Genomic DNA, 16,495 nt, shown 5'->3' with positions numbered 1-16,495 from the left:
CATAAAATATAAGATTAATGACACCTTCTTTAACACTAATCCAAAATAACATAAATAAAATTGAAATAATATTTGAGGAGGATAAATATAGCCATAAATTTTTCAATACATACTCGCTATGACTTATTTGCTAAGTGGAATGAAAATAATTTAATACTCAAACTATGTAAAGCCATTGATTAAAACCAATACAAATAAGTCAAAAAAATGTGTATAGATATTTTTATACTTATGAAATTTAGGCTGTGATTAAACTTCATGTATGTTTTACAATTTTTACTCTATTTAACTTTTATTCTTATTTGGTATATTTGGCAATATAGGAAAGTGTTTCTATCTACTACGAAAGCAGAATTCAAGATTCATAGTGTTTTAATTGGCCCAAGAATATCATGTTTCATTTTTATTTCCTTTTACTTTTATCTTTAATTAATTAATTGAAGATTCAGGTCATGTAGTATCAAAAAGAAATGAGTAGAACAATTTGATATTATCAGTATGCTTTGGGGATATATATTAGTTTAGCATATGTGATGGTTAATTTTAGGAGTCAAATTGACTGTATTAAAGATCACCTAGAAGTTTTATTGCATGTGATTCCAAGGGACTTGGTGGGGAAGATCCACCCTCAATGAGGGGAGGCACCATTTAATCTGCTGGGGGCCTAGAGAGAACAAAAGCAGAGAAAAGGCAAATGTTTCCATCTTTCTGCTGGAACTGGGGTACACTCTTGCTCTCTTGTCTTTGGACAATAACTATAGGCTTTCCAGCCTTTGGACTCTAGGACTTACAGTAGAAGACTGCATGGTTATTAGGGCTTTGGTCTCAGATTGAGCTACACCATTGACTTCCCTAGTTCTGAGACCTTCATATTTAGACTCAGCCACCTATTGGCATCCTAGGGTCTCCGACTTGCAGATGTTTGGTCCTGGGACTTCTCAACCTTCATTATTGTTGTGTGAACCAATTATCCTAAAAAATTTCCTCTCATCTATATATCATCTACCTACCTGTCTGTCTATCTATCTTATCTCTCTCTTCCTATTTCTCATTGGTTTTGTCTTTCTGGAGAACTCTAATTACAGCATCGATTAATCATTATCCATTAATTTAGTAAGTATAATTGAACATCTACCATGTTTTGGTTATATTAAAATAATTTATAATTAACAAGGAAATAAAAGAAACAAAGACTCCTGCACTCCTTTGGTTTAGACTACATGACGTCCATAGTTCGTATGGAGCTGCTACAGAAGTCAATTTATTTCCCTTGAAAACTGGCACAAGACAAGGATGCCCTCTCTCAACACTTATATTCAACACAGTATTGGAAATTCTGGCCAGGGCAATCATGCAAGAGAAAGAAATAAAGGGTATACAAATAAGAAGAGAGGAAGTCAAATGGTCTCTGTTTACAGATGACATAATTGTGTATTTAGAAAATCCCATTGTCTCAGCCCCAAATCTCCTTAAACTGATAAGCAACTTCAGCAAAGTCTCAGGATACAAAATCAATGTGCAAAAATCACAAGCATTCCTATACACCAAAAATAGACAAGCAGAGAGTCAAATCATGAGTTAACTCCCATTCACAATTGCTACAAAGAGAATAAAATACCTAGGAATACAATTTACAAGGGACATGAAGGACCTCTTTAAGGAGAACTACAAACCACTGCTCAAGGAAATAAGAGAAAACACAAACAAATGGAAAACATTCCATGCTCATGGATAGGAAGAATCAATATCATGAAAATGACCATACTGTCAAAAGTAATTTATAGATTCAGTGCTATTTTCATCAAGCTACCACCTACTTTCTTCACAGAACTAGAAAAAGACTGCTTTACATTTCATATGGAACCAAAAAAGAGCCCCTATAGCCAAGATAATCCTAAGAAAAAAGAAGAAAGCTGGAAGCATCATGCTACCTGACTTTTACTACAAGGCTACAGTAACAAAAACAAGATGGTACTAATACAAAACAGAAAAAAGATACATGAATCAATGGAACTAAACAGAGGTCTCAGAAAAAAACACCACATATCTACAACCATCTTTGACAAATCTGACAAAAAAAAAAAAAAAAGCAATGGGAGAAAGGATTCCCTATTTAATAAACAGTGCTGGCAAAAATGGCTAGCCATATGGAGAAAACTGAAACTGGACCCCTTCCTTATTATTATTATTATTATTATTAAGCTTCAGGGTACATGTGTAGGATGTGCGTGTTTGCTACATAGGTAAATGTGTGCTATGCAACCCCTAAAAATAAAAAAGTTAAAAATATGAAATTATCCTAAAATGTTTTTAAATTTATTATGCATAGTACTTCTAATAGCATTTGAAAATTTTCTAAAATAGTTTTTACAAAGATTACTTACATTTACCATGTTTTTGACAATCTAAAAGTCCAAAACAACTAATAGATAAAATTAAACCTATTATTACATGTTTACATGTTTGTTATAAATTATTACATATTTGAAAAAAATCACTAGAATAATTCTTTTTAAAAATATTGTTTTTCTTAATATGGATATATACAATCATTTTCATTTAATACTGTATACATATATGTGGATTAATATTATTACGTGGAGACAATAAAATGGAGAGTTATAGAGAGTTGTACACCAGACATATTTTTTATTTCTATATCAGTATTCTTCAGGAATATACCATATAAAATTATAAAGATTGTTAGGAAATGAAGTTACAAATATCTGGCACGTATCTCCAAGATAGTTTATCTAAATTTTCATGAAAAAAATGACTTGAAAGTCCATAATTTCAATTTTAAAAATCAAGAATATTGAGCTAAAATATGCACAAAATGTTATACTAAACAAGATTTTGCAATGCTGTAATTTTTATATGTGCAAATATAATGAATCACCTCACATTTTTGAGCTCCAAGTGAAAATAATACATTATATTCAGTAGAATGACTATAGCAACATACTTTAAAACTGTTGAGAAAGGATAATCCATATCCTGAATTGGTTAAATACTCATAATTTGCTGAGAAACTCTGACATTTTTAATCACGATTTACGATTGGTTAGTCTCTTGAAAAAATAGAACAAAACAAAACTATTTTCCAAACAAAAGTTTTCTAAAAGGCACAGACTATCAAGTTTAATCAGGAAACATTTCATGGTCACAAATCCTAGTTTCTAAATAGCATTACTCAGTCACATTCTTTTCACTTTACTGCATACAGTGAAACTGAAAATTTTTGTTATGAAATATAACAATGAATGAGAAAGAGAGAATGTTGCCTGCATTTCAATTGTAACTGCATTCAAATTACTTCCAAAATCTGTGCCAATGAGCTCTAAAGTATAGCTTCCAATTATATAATTAAAAGCATATTCATTATTTAAAAATTGACTTTGTAGTAATTACAGAGAATTGCAAAATTAGTGAAAAGGAACAATAAAAAGAAACTTGGTGTTCTCATTATCCAGGTTCATCAAGTAATATTTTGTTATATTTGTTTTAGTATTTTGTGTTTCTCTTTCTGCATGCATGTGCATACACACCCACACCCACACACATATATATGCTTTGACCCATTTCACAGTGGATTGAATATCTGATGCCATTTTACTTCTAAATACGTAAATAGTTTTTTTCCCACAAAATGGACATATTCTTAATTAACCATATACAATTATTGAATTCACAAAACTTCACATTTATACAAACTATTATTTAGTCTATAATGTATATTCACATTTCTCCAACTGTTCCAATTTTGAAGTTAAATTTGTAGGGAAAATAGCTTAAACCTTTTACTGGGTTTGACCAGTTGTCTAAACAGACGTCTCTTTATTCCATTTCAAATATATAATTTCTTCTTTGACATTTACCTTAAAATATGACAGTTAAATCTCTTAGGTCTAGAGAACACATACTGATTATTTGAAGAAATATGTGATCTTACCTTACAGGAATTTCTACCTTGGTTCATGTGGCTCCTTTGGAATCTTCACAGAATTAGGCTTCCCGTGCCTAACGACCCCTCTGCACAATGAATTCTCATTATAGTCAATTGTTTTGGCTTATAATTTCCCACAACATCAGATATTTGTATAATGAAAATGTTGATAATATGAAGGCACAAGTTAAAGACTTTTCATCAGTATGGAACGGAGAGAAAAATGTCCTAATGAAATTTGAAAAGCTGAGACCTACTTGAAAATGGCAAAAACTCGAAGTTACTAGGGTCATCTCAGTCTTAGACTAAAAGTTGACTTTCTTTATATTTCTGATCAGAGTAAAGCTTCCTTCTTATACTGATAAAAAGAGCAATAGCTACTACAGAAAAAAAGTAAGATATGTTCTGCTGAAGTGAGGCTTTTAGGTTAATCCAAATAATGGACTGGACAGCAACATTTACTCTGGAGATAAGTGCTTTCTTTACCACATAGTTAGCTAATTTAAATGAACTAAATACTTAATTGGCTATCTTGAAAAGGTAATCTTAGCACTCCTAAGGGTAAAATATATCATCTTGAGTCAACATGACTAAACTATTTTCATTAATTTACCTACAAATTAACTTATTGCCTGTATGTTTACTGTGTTTTTATTGCATTCAAAGTCATCACCATCAAACTTGTGTCTCAATCCAGAGATTATATTATGTTGGTTTACAATTATTTTTCATCCTGCAAATCCAGCTACTAAAATAATTTTTTAAATTTCTAAATATTCTGACAAAGCTACCTATGCCTCATTTTTCCCCTTGCTACTGGTACAAGTCAAATCTTCACTATTCCTAACATGGAAAACTTCCTACTTCCAGTCTAAGACCATTTCAGTCAGTCTTCCCTAATAACGCCAAAGTGATCTTTATAAAACCCTTATTCTTTTTTTCTGATCAAAATAATTTAAGAACATTCCATAGTTTCAGAAAAAACGTCCTCAGCATGTAATCTGTTTTCCAACTGTTTCTTCAAGCATGATTTCCTCTCTCAACACCTCTATGTTCTAACCATGCTGAACATAGTCCCCAAAGGCAAATGGATGTCCCATGGCTTTTAGTAACCACTTTTTATTTTTGTAGTTTGTTTGCTTTGATATTTCCAAAAGAATCCCCTCCAGCCATCCTTTCCACCTACCCACTCAAAGCAATAAAAATATAAGTACCTGTAAAGCTGTGAAAACTGGAATTCAAATTTTCATTCTACCTTGTTAAAATTATAGCAATTTTGAAAATTACTCAGTATTCCTAATATCCACTTCCTCACCTGAAATAGTTCAAGTAATATCTCTCTAAAAAAGGTGTTACTACTACAAAGTAAAATAGGACATGGGATCGTGGTACTGTAAAATTCTTATTTGAATCTTCATCTTTGACTTAAATGCCTGCTTTTTATCTCCACATAGATATGTAATGGACGTCTCTAACTCAGCAAACATTAGAGTTAATTGGTCTTCACATCCAATTCTTCAAGACAACAAAAAAAAATTGCCTTTACTTTACACCACTCAATTCTCTATTCTTCAGTAAGTTATTTCAATTCTAACTAAAACAAACCTTGCAAATATGTCTGCATCTTTTAATCTTCACTCTCCTTACTTTAGTCTACACTAAAGCTATCTTCCCAATACCTTCCAAATAAGTCACTTGCCATGTTTGCACCCTTACAGAGTTCTCTACCCATACACTTGAACCTTCACTGGAAGATTAGATCTCTCTTCCCACTCCTGGGCTTTCTGTCACACTTAGTAAGAGTTTCTAAGTTTTGCCTTGCCCTACAAAGGGTCTTAGAGTCTGGCCTTTCTGTGAAAATGACATCATATGTTTCTTCTTTTCTTGTCATGCATCAGCCAGTCTTGCTCTTCTTTCTGCTCTCCAAGTTGACCAAGCTCCTTTCTATTTCAAGGGAGCTTCATCATCTATCAGTTAGCTGAACTGTTGGACTCCTTTATAAAATAATCCTTGACATTAAAAAAAATTACTTTTGTTTAAGTAATAGTTATGTATCCTACTGGGCTTAATACATTAGTTATCTGCCTGTATAGCTCATTTCTGAGAATCCCAACACACCACAGTGTCTGGCAAATCTTGTATTCTCATATTGTGTTATTTATGTTTTTGAGCTGTGCATTCTTTAAGAATTTTCTCAAATGCTAACTTTTCTATAACTGTTCTTTACATTCTCCCCATTCTCCTGTACTGATCTCTGCATTCCTCAATTGAATATTTAACATATTATTGTTTTTGTTTGATTTTTTTCCAGTTTCTAAACATTACTAGAATAGAAAAATTTATAGCTTTAATTTTATTTTACTGGGAGCTACTGCAGTCATTAACAAATTATTAAGAAGTCAAATAGTGGCCGGGCGCGGTGGCTCAAGCCTGTAATCCCAGCACTTTGGGAGGCCGAGACGGGCGGATCACGAGGTCAGGAGTTCGAGACCATCCTGGCTTACACGGTGAAACCCCGTCTCTACTAAAAAATACAAAAAGCTAGCCGGGCGAGGTGGCTGGTGCCTGTAGTCCCAGCTACTCAGGAGGCTGAGGCAGGAGAATGGCGTAAACCCGGGAGGCGGAGCTTGCAGTGAGCTGAAATCCGGCCACTGCACTCCAGCCCAGGCGACAGAGCGAAACTCCGTCTCAAAAAAAAAAAAAAGAAGTCAAACAATGAATTATCTTTCAATAGTAAAAAAATTGCTGAACAATAGATTTTATTCAATTATTTGTGTCACTGTATTAACATAATAGCTTTAAAGAACCTTTGCTTAACTTAGTTCCATAGAGGAATGTATAAATAAAGGGAATAGGAAATATTATATTAATATATCAGTTATATACTTTAAGAGTCAAAGTGCTATGGACAATGTTTTGAAGGATTTTAGAATCTCAATTGTATAGATGAGAAGCTACACAAGGCACACTCCACATTCTTACAGGCCTACTTAAGAGAATCTCTTACAGATACTTTCAGTTAGATATGAAAGCCTCTAACACTCTTGTTTCTGGAGAGACTTTGAATGGGGAGGAGTTTTATTTTAGAAGTAAGGAAGCTCTGACCTCTTTAGTGTGATATAGTATAAGTACTTAATTTATTACTGGTTAATTTACAAATGCATTCATTTCATTTTCTGGTACTATTGCATGCAAACTGAAATGTAGCAGGTGACAATAACAAACTTAGAATATCTTTTTTATTATTATTTTTTAAGATCATCTTGCTTCTGTCTCACAGGCAGCGAAAAGAAGCCAGTTGAAACTTTGAACTGTATGCCTGGAATCTCCTTAGCTAGATCCACAAATCTATCAGTTTCCCTTTCTACATTTCCTATAACAGCAATTTATGGTTTTGTTAATTGTTCTTCCAGTACACATTTGATCCTCTTTCCTCTAACTTGCAGTAACTTACCACTCATTGTTCTTCATATCTTCACCATCTCTTTGAAACCAACCACCTGTTCCAAAAGTCAGTGCGGTACAGTTCAGATTTTTTTTTTCTTATGGTAGCACCCTGCTTCTATGTACCACACACTGTTTCAGTTACCTGTTGCTATTATATCTCGTAGTTTCATCTGTTAGCTGGGTCTCAGCAGGGCCGTTCCTTTACTGATCACTCTTGGAGTCTCTCACACAGACTGAGTTAGCGACTGGACCATAGCTGGTGCCAAATGCCTGCTGCCTTGACCCTTCTCTTTCTGGACTCGCTCTCCATTACTTTCTAGGGCTTCTCCAAATAGCTTTTTAATCTCTACAAAAAGAAGCCTGGACTTCATACAAGGTGCCTCAGGACAATAAGAAAGACTGTTCCTAGAGTGACTATTGCAAAAAGACACAGGAGTGTCTAAGGGAGTTAAGAACTGGACTCTAAAACAGCACATTATCAAACCTACTATATTCTATTGTTGCAACAGACTAGAATCAAGATGATAGGAGACCACATAATGTTACGAACACTGGGAAATTCATTGGGGTAACTTCAGTAACAGCCACTAGACTTGCTATTATTATTATTATTTTTTCTCAACCAGGATTGGCTAGAGTTTGAAGATGATTTTACAAGCTGAATACATGAAGCTGTATTTTTGAATTATTTTGAAAGGGAAAAACTTAAAAGAAAGAGAAACATGGAAAAGAGGGATAATAGTAAGGAAAGTGAAAGGTTAAAATCGTCCTTTGTAGATGCTGCTGCCAGCAATCAATAAAAGACAAAGTTGGGTGGTGAAACTTTTCTCACAGTATATAAGCAGCTAGAAAAAATTTCACCACCAAATTTTTGATGCCAAAACTGGTAAGACAAGGAAATTATTGAGTGGGAGTAGGGTGCAGAATGAAATAAGTAGGGTACAGAAAAAGTAACATAATTGATACCTTATAGAAAGCCATTCAGAATGTAAACACTTGAGGAAAGCAAAATAACACTTCATTATCACGAAATGTGAGAAAAAACTAACGACTTTTTTACAACTATAACTAGAAATGACATATGTGAAAATAATAAGGGATTCCTGCATAGATAATAAATAACCTGTTAAATAGTAGTTCTAACTACTTGTAATATTTGAATTTATTTGATTACAGTGGCATTCAAATTTTGCATATCTATAATTGTTTAAAAAATGTCAAAACATGTCTTGAAATACTTTGAATCTAAAAATAATTCTGTTGGCAGAAGTTAAAAACTACAGGAAGTCTTACAGTTCCATCCAGAAAAAAATATGATCTTTTTCATAATTCTGCACTTAGAACATTTTGACAATTCCAATTTCTGGATCTTACAGAGCACTTGACTTAACTCTACACTTAAGGGAACCTATGTTTTCAAGCATTTTACTTGAAACACAGCTAAAGCTGAGGGCGATATTTTCTCCCACAATCCTTAGCCTGCTTTAGGTGTTCTTAGTTAGAAGTATGTTCCAAATATCTCATTTTTTAGATAATACTACTGAATCTATGGACTAAAGTAGTCTTCTGTAATTTCACTTCCATTGAGAAACTGCATTGCTATTTATAAAATATTTAATGTATTTTGGGCTGAAAAATAGTATTTAAAATGTTTTGAACTATTTTTACTTCTCTTACTTGAGAAATAGTTTATATCAAAATGTAACATGAAATTCCATCTAATATGTCAAACATCTAAGTGATGATAAATGCTTCTTGGCCTATGGAAGCATGGAAAAATAAAGTACAATTTCAATATTAGTAATCTTCTAAGATTTTATAAATTTTATTTTATTTTATTTTATTTTTTTTGAGACGGAGTCTCGCTCTGTCGTCCAGGCTGGAGTGCAGTGGCCAGATCTCAGCTCACTGCAAGCTCCGCCTCCCGGGTTCCCGCCATTCTCCTGCCTCAGCCTCCCCAGTAGCTGGGACTACAGGCGCCCACCACCTCGCCCGGCTAGTTTTTTTTTGTATTTTTAGTAGAGACGAGGTTTCACCATGTTAGCCGGGATGGTCTCGATCTCCTGACCTCGTGATCCGCCCGTCTTGGCCTCCCAAAGTGCTGGGATTACAGGCTTGAGCCATCGCGCCCGGTCAGATTTTATAAATTCTAAGGCACCTGACACAAGGGGAAGCTTGATTGGTATTCTAAGTTCACACTTTTTAATTGAGTAGAAATATTTATAGATAATGTTTTAAAAACTCCTTTAGTCTAATGTGAAGCATGGTAGACTGTAGTTCCCTGGAATTGTCTAATTATTTATATGTTAATTTCTTTATTCAATAACATTTTATGAGACTGCAATTTACGTTCCTAGAAAGTTGAAAACATATGATCCACCTCATGAATTTTAAATTTTACTAATACTATTTTTTTTTTGCTGTATTACTTTAACAGGTTTAATTAAACCATCAATGTAATAGTCAGCATATTTTGCAAAAGAATTATCCAAAAGTAAAATAGCATATTTTCTTGATAATGATTCTAGCTAAGGAGAATAAGTCTGAGAAAAATCTATATTCATTAAGAAATAAAGAATTATGATTTTCAAGATTCCTGTACCTTCATTATTTTATTTGTGTTCACAACTTATGCACGAATGGGTTAAGGCAGGCATTATAATTTCACATTTAAAAATGAGGAGCTAAATCTCTGAGACATTACATGGTATATTCAAAGAAGCAGTATAAATATTTAAATAAAACTCTTTTACAACTGTCCGTGTATATAAATATCTAGAGGTATTTGGGGTTTGGGGAAATTTCAAACATTTTAAAAGAAAACTCAATGAGGAATGAAGGACTTTGAAGTTGTTCTAAAATTGACTAGGTCAACAAAATAAAAATATATTTTTAAAAAATTAATTTAAAAATTTTAGAAATAAAAATCTTATTTTAGCTCTACATCTTTTTGTTACCCAAATCAACTTAGATCAAATCTTAGCTGAATTGTGTTTGGACGAACGGAGGCAAGATGGTGCACTTCCGAGTTCTTCATCCCCCAACTTTTCCCGCGTGAGCGAAAATGCAGCCGACGCCCGGGAAGGTGCAGACCAGCTGGGCATGAGCCAGGTGACGTCAATCTGAAGAGACCAAGATTTACCTAGTCGCACCTGTGGAACGCCCCCCCGACACGCCCGTGCCCCGCCTATTGCTCTCCCACTCCTAGAAAAGCCGCTCTGGAGGGACGCCACATGCGGCCTTCCTCAGTCCTTTACTCCTATCGGGATGTCAGGACTCCAGGAATGCCGTTCGAGAGCCCCACGGGGGGACTCTGTCGGCCTTCTTTGCCGGAGGCCGACAGACCTCTTCCCCACACCTTAGGTGACCAAAATAAACTTGCAGTTTTGCTCCTACGCTTGCCTAGTCGCTGGTTCCTTAGCGCCTGATCTGGTGGTCTTAGAAAAAACAAAACAGCTGGTGCCGAACCCAGGAGGAGACCCCTCCTCGGGGCCCCCAGGGTCTGGGGAGCCTCCTCCTCCTCCTCGCTCCACGCCGCAGACGGACCAGGACCTGAGACCCGCTTCCCTCACTCTCATGGCCTCTCTGGGGTAAGTGCCCTTGTCTCCTCTTTACCTCCCTCGGCCAGAAATCCTGCGCAGGTCCGGGGTCCATTTGGAGCCACCACGTGGCTCGGGAGACCCGTTCAGGACGGAGACGTCCGCCTGAAGGTAATCTCCACTTAGGCTTCAAGAGCCTCTCCTCTGTCTCTGCTGGTTCCGAAGGACACTTTGAAGCCAGGCAGGGATCCATTCCCATGTCCATTGGGTCCATTGTGTCGGTAAAGAGGAAACAAATGGGAAACCCCCAGTCCAAATTTGCAAAGAGCACCCCCTTGGGGTGCCTCCTAGCCAATTTAAAAACCTTATAGCTTGAACAAGACCTTAGGAAGAAGCGGTTAATTTTCCTTTCCACTGTGGCGTGGCCCCGATACAAGCTAGACCAGTCAGTCTCAGTGGCCACCGGAGGGCACCCTAGATCGCAATGTTCTGACCGACCTCAGCAATTTCTGCCAGCGGTTAGGCAAGTGGTCTGAAATTACGTACATACAAGGCTTTTGGGCCTTACGCTCTCGTCCCAACCTGTGTAGCCGGTGCTCTTCGGCCCAAGTTATGCTAGCCAAGGACGCCGGCTCACAGGAACCCGAAAAAGAGGAGTCTTCATTCCTTTCTGTTCAGCCAGAGGATCTAGGGTTTCCCTCACTTCCGCCCTATACTTCTCCTCCCTCCGCCCGGACTCCTCCTTCCTCTTCCTTACCTACTAGTAATCCACTCAGTCCCGTGCTTCCTTCGGGCCCCCAACTGGCTGTCTTGAGTCTCCTGTCTCTGCACACACCGCTCTAAGTGCCCTGCTGATGCCTCCACTCCTGCCCCACACCCTCCTACAGTGTTAGTGCCTTTGCAAGAGGTGGCTGGGGCGGAGGGGGTAGTCAGAGTACATGTCCCTTTTTCACTGGCCGATCTTTCCAAAATTGAAAAGCGTTTAGGGGATTTCTCAGCTAATCCCACCGTTTACATAAAGGAATTTAGATATCTTTGTCAGGCCTATGACTTAACTTGGCATGACCTCCAGGTTATCCTAACCTCCACCCTAAACCCTGAGGAGCAAGAGCGCATCCTAGCGGCCGCCAGGCAGCACGCCAACCAACTACATTTAACTGACGCCGCCATCCCACTAGGGGAGCAAGCAGTCCCCTCGGCAGACCCAGACTGGAACTACCAAGCAAACCAGCCTGGGCGCTGTAGGCGAGACATAATGGTTCAGTGTTTGTTGGCTGGTATGCAACAGCCTCAAACAAAACTGTAAATTTTAACAAATTAAAAAAGTTATTCAAATCCAGAAGAAAATCCAGCCGCATTCTTAAATAGGCTGACTGAGGTTCTAACCCAATATACCCGGTTAGATCCGGCCTCCCCCACAGGGGCCACCATTTTGGCATTTATTTCATTTCTCAATCAGCTCCTGACATTCGTAAGAAACTTCAAAAGTAGAGATGTCCTCAGGCACCAATACAAGATCTGGTTAAATTAGCCTTTAAGGTCTGTAACTCCAGAGAGGAGACGGCTGAGGCAGTGCGACAGGCACGCCTCAAACAGAAGGCCCAACTCCTAGCAGCGGCTTTACGGCCCAATTGTAACCCCAGACCAGAGAGTACACACTCCGCAGACTCCAAGGCTACAAAAGGAGCCTGCTATAAGTGCGGCAAGGCGGGACACTATGCCATAGGTGTCCGCAAGGTCCCCGAGCCCCAACGCAGCCTTGCTATAAGTGCAAGGCCTCAGGACATTGGCCAGTGAATGTCCTAACCCTCGTCCACCAGCAACCTCCTGCCCTGCTTGCTAGCAGGAGGACAGGAAGTCTGATTGCCCCACCCTGAGAAAGGTGCTGCGTCTCCACGTGACCCCCTTTCCCAGGATCCTGGGAGCTCCTTCCAGCTCCTACATCTGGACGACAACTACAACTGAAGGTGCCGAGACTCAGGGACCCCCATCACCCTCGCAGAGCCGCGGGTAACTCTCCTGGTAGCGGGTAAGACAATCAATTTTTAATCAACAGCGAGGCTACCTATTCTGTTTTGCCGTCCTTCTCTGGACCTAGCCTTCCATCCAATATCTCTGTAGTAGGAGTAAGCGGAAAGCCATCCACCCCCCACGAAAACTCCACTCCTCAGTTGCTGCCTGGCCAACAACTACTCTGCACACTCGTTCCTCATTCCCAGCTAAAGAGGGCCCCACCGGGAAACATCAGTGGACATCAGTTCAACTTTCCCCCACTCGCCTCAAACTTACAACTTTCTTAACTAGTTCATGCTCCCTGACCCCTGGCGCTTAGCTCACTTTCTCACCATCTTCTACATAAACCTATCAGACTTTCAATACATAACCCCAGACCCATATCTACCTCCAGACAATTCCAGAGCAGTGGTTCTCCCGTCTCCTAACCTTCATTGAACATCTCCAGTGGCAAGGGACACTCCATGACTACACGGAAAATGAGTCTCATTTTATACTTATATTGCTGTTTCACTCATACACTCAGACCTTTGCTAGTCCACCTACTGTATGGCAATTTTTTTCTCATCACTGAAACTTGGCCACAAGACAGCCGAACACACTCAGTAGTACATAGTCTGCCAGTTGTCTTCCTTAAGGCTATCAAACTTCTCTCCACACAATAGAGACCCCCTTCTCATGGCTCGCACTTATCTGCCAAAGGCTAGACTTAACCTACACTGTGAATATAACCAATCTCTCCCCTGCTTCCTCTGTGAGGCTTTAGAAGGCCCCCCTAGTGGCAGCCCCCTGCCCATGGCCTTCACACAACTGGTCAAACATCCCACAATTCACTTACACTCCAGGCGCCACTATACCAGAAATCCAAACTGCCCATTCTTCCTTTCCGTTATTCAACTCCAAATTCATCCTGAGGTAATCATACTCAGGCACCCAATGGAGGCCACACAGCCCCCATTGAAGGCTATTTCTTGTCCAAACTGCCCAATTCTTCCTTTCCGTTATTCAACTCCAAATTCATCCTGAGGTAATCATACTCAGGCACCCAATGGAGGCCACGCAGCCCCCATTGAAGGCTATTTCTCGTCCAAACTGCCCAATCCTTCTTTCCATTATTCAACTCCAAATTCATCCTGAGGTAATCATACTCAGCACCCAATGGAGGCCAACAGCCCCATTGAAGGCTATTCTCGTGCAACTGATCTCTCTCTAAAACTCTTACCATACAGCCATTAACTGATCCCTCTATGTCCCCGTGTCCTGGTCCCCAGTCTAACTTTATACAGCCAGGCAGAAGTAGCAGAGCTTTTCCAGCAACTTTCCATGCCACTACGCCACCCCCGTAAAAAAACGGGCTGTTTTCCTCCCTCTAGTTATTGGAATCAGCTGAAAGCCTGGCCTCCCTGCAGCGCCGAACTACCTCAATAGCCTAAGTAGCTGCCCAAAACAGGCGAGCCCTAGACTTGCTTACAGCTGAAAAAGGAGGCACTTGTCTCTTCCTTGGAGAAGAGTGCTGCTATTATGTTAGCAAGTTAGGCCTAGTAGACACTAACATTCAAACCCTCAATAAAATAAAAAACTGAGATACAAAACCTTAACACCCCAACCTTGCCGGGACCTTCCTTCTGGGTTTTGCCCATATTCCGACAAATGCTTCCATACCTCGTTCCTATACTAATACTGTGCCTTATTTTATTCTTCATCCGTACGTCCAAATGCCAACCATGGGCCCCGACCTTAACGACGCCCCTTAATAGCAGGAAGTAGCCAGACAGACCACGGCGCCCCTTTATCACTATTACCAATAAAAGGTTGGACTGTTTGGACGAACGGAGGCAAGATGGCGCACTTCCGAGTTCTTCATCCCCCAACTTTTCCTGCGTGCGCGAAAATGCAGCCGACGCCCGGGAAGGTGCAGACCAGCTGGGCATGCGCCAGGTGACGTCAATCTGAAGAGACCAAGATTTACCTGGTCGCACCTGCGGAACCCCCCCCCCCCACACGCCCGTGCCCCGCCTATTGCCCTCCCACTCCTAGAAAAGCCGCTCCGGAGGGACGCCACGTGCGGCCTTCCTCAGTCCTTTACTCCTATCGGGATGTCAGGACACCAGGAATGCGGTCCGAGAGCCCCACGGGGGGACTCTGTCGGCCTTCTTTGCCGGAGGCCGACAGACCTCTTCCCCACACCTTAGGTGACCAAAATAAACTTGCAGTTTTGCTCCTACCCTTGCCTAGTCGCTGGTTCCTTAGCGCCTGATCTGGTGGTCTTAGAAAAAACAAAACAAATTGTTTTCAACCGTAGAACACAATTCATTTTGATGGTACATAGTGACAACATTTAAAAAAACATTTTGTACAAAAAGAAAAATATCTTAATAACAGATAAAACCAGTCTATGAAACAGTACCTAGATAGACTGTCATGGTTTTTTACTTTTCATTCTTCATTTCTGCTTCGAAATTGTGACACTGTCTTTGGGTACAAATCTTTGGTGTATACATGATGACACAGTCAATCGGACTCTGATTTCTGTCTTGCCTTTCTTAAAGGCAGATTGCCCAGGAAATTGTGTCACCAAAAACTAAAGTAAGGGAAGATTGTGCTATTAGGTTTCCATTTACAGCAACATTATTATACTTTCGAGAGAGCTTTGAAAATTGGGATAAAAATATTCTGCTTCTATAAAATTGACTGAGGTACAAAACATCAGAAATAATTGTAGCTTACATGCAAAGGATGCTAACCTAAAAAGGTTCCTGTGCCCAAGAGGGCCTTGGTCAAGAGACCAAGAGGACTTTACGGTTCTGCTCATCTTGACTAAACCTTAGATAGGCTTTTTCTTGCCTTTAGGCTCCTGACTTGTCTCTTACCCAAGTCCTTAGGAAATCCACTTGACCCAACCACAGAGGGCCTTTCCTCCCTTTTTTATAGGATTTACCTTGTAATTGTCCATTCTTTCTCTGCCCTTTGGAGATGTAAATATTTTCAAAAGCTTCCAATCAATTTTACAACCCAGGAATGGCTTTTTCAATGACCTAAGGGCCACCTCTTTGAATTACAGCCATCAGGGGAAAACAGGCAGAGAAGGAAAAACTCTAAAAGAAAATGATGCTTATTTGGGGGTAGTATTGCAACAGCAATGTGCATGGTGTAATAAACTGTGTGTGTATTTAAAACAATTCAGACCAAAAAAATTTTTTAAATGTTTAAAGACAAAAATCATTCCTTTCTCCTAGTTTCTGTCTAGGGTAGGAGCCTAACTTCAGTGGTCACATCCCTTCAAGCTCCAAAACTGTTTCTTTTTACAAGCATCTGAGAAGTTTATTTTTCCTTGGGATAAATCTAATTAGTTAACACAGATGGTCGCATCAATAACCAAATAAATTTAGGATGAACTATGTGTGACAAATGGTGTTGTCAAGTCCTCATACTTTGGACTAGTTATTGTTTATCATCAGAATATGTATGTAATCATTTGTATCTGCTTAGCTAAAAGCTTTCTGTCTTTGCATCTTTTACCAGATTGCCTGTAATGTGCAGCACATTCTGA

Source organism: Trachypithecus francoisi, unplaced genomic scaffold (assembly GCF_009764315.1).
Source record: "Trachypithecus francoisi isolate TF-2019V2 unplaced genomic scaffold, Tfra_2.0 Lachesis_group1, whole genome shotgun sequence".
NCBI classification, from domain to species: Eukaryota; Metazoa; Chordata; class Mammalia; order Primates; family Cercopithecidae; genus Trachypithecus; species Trachypithecus francoisi.
This window is presented reverse-complemented; position numbering follows the sequence as displayed.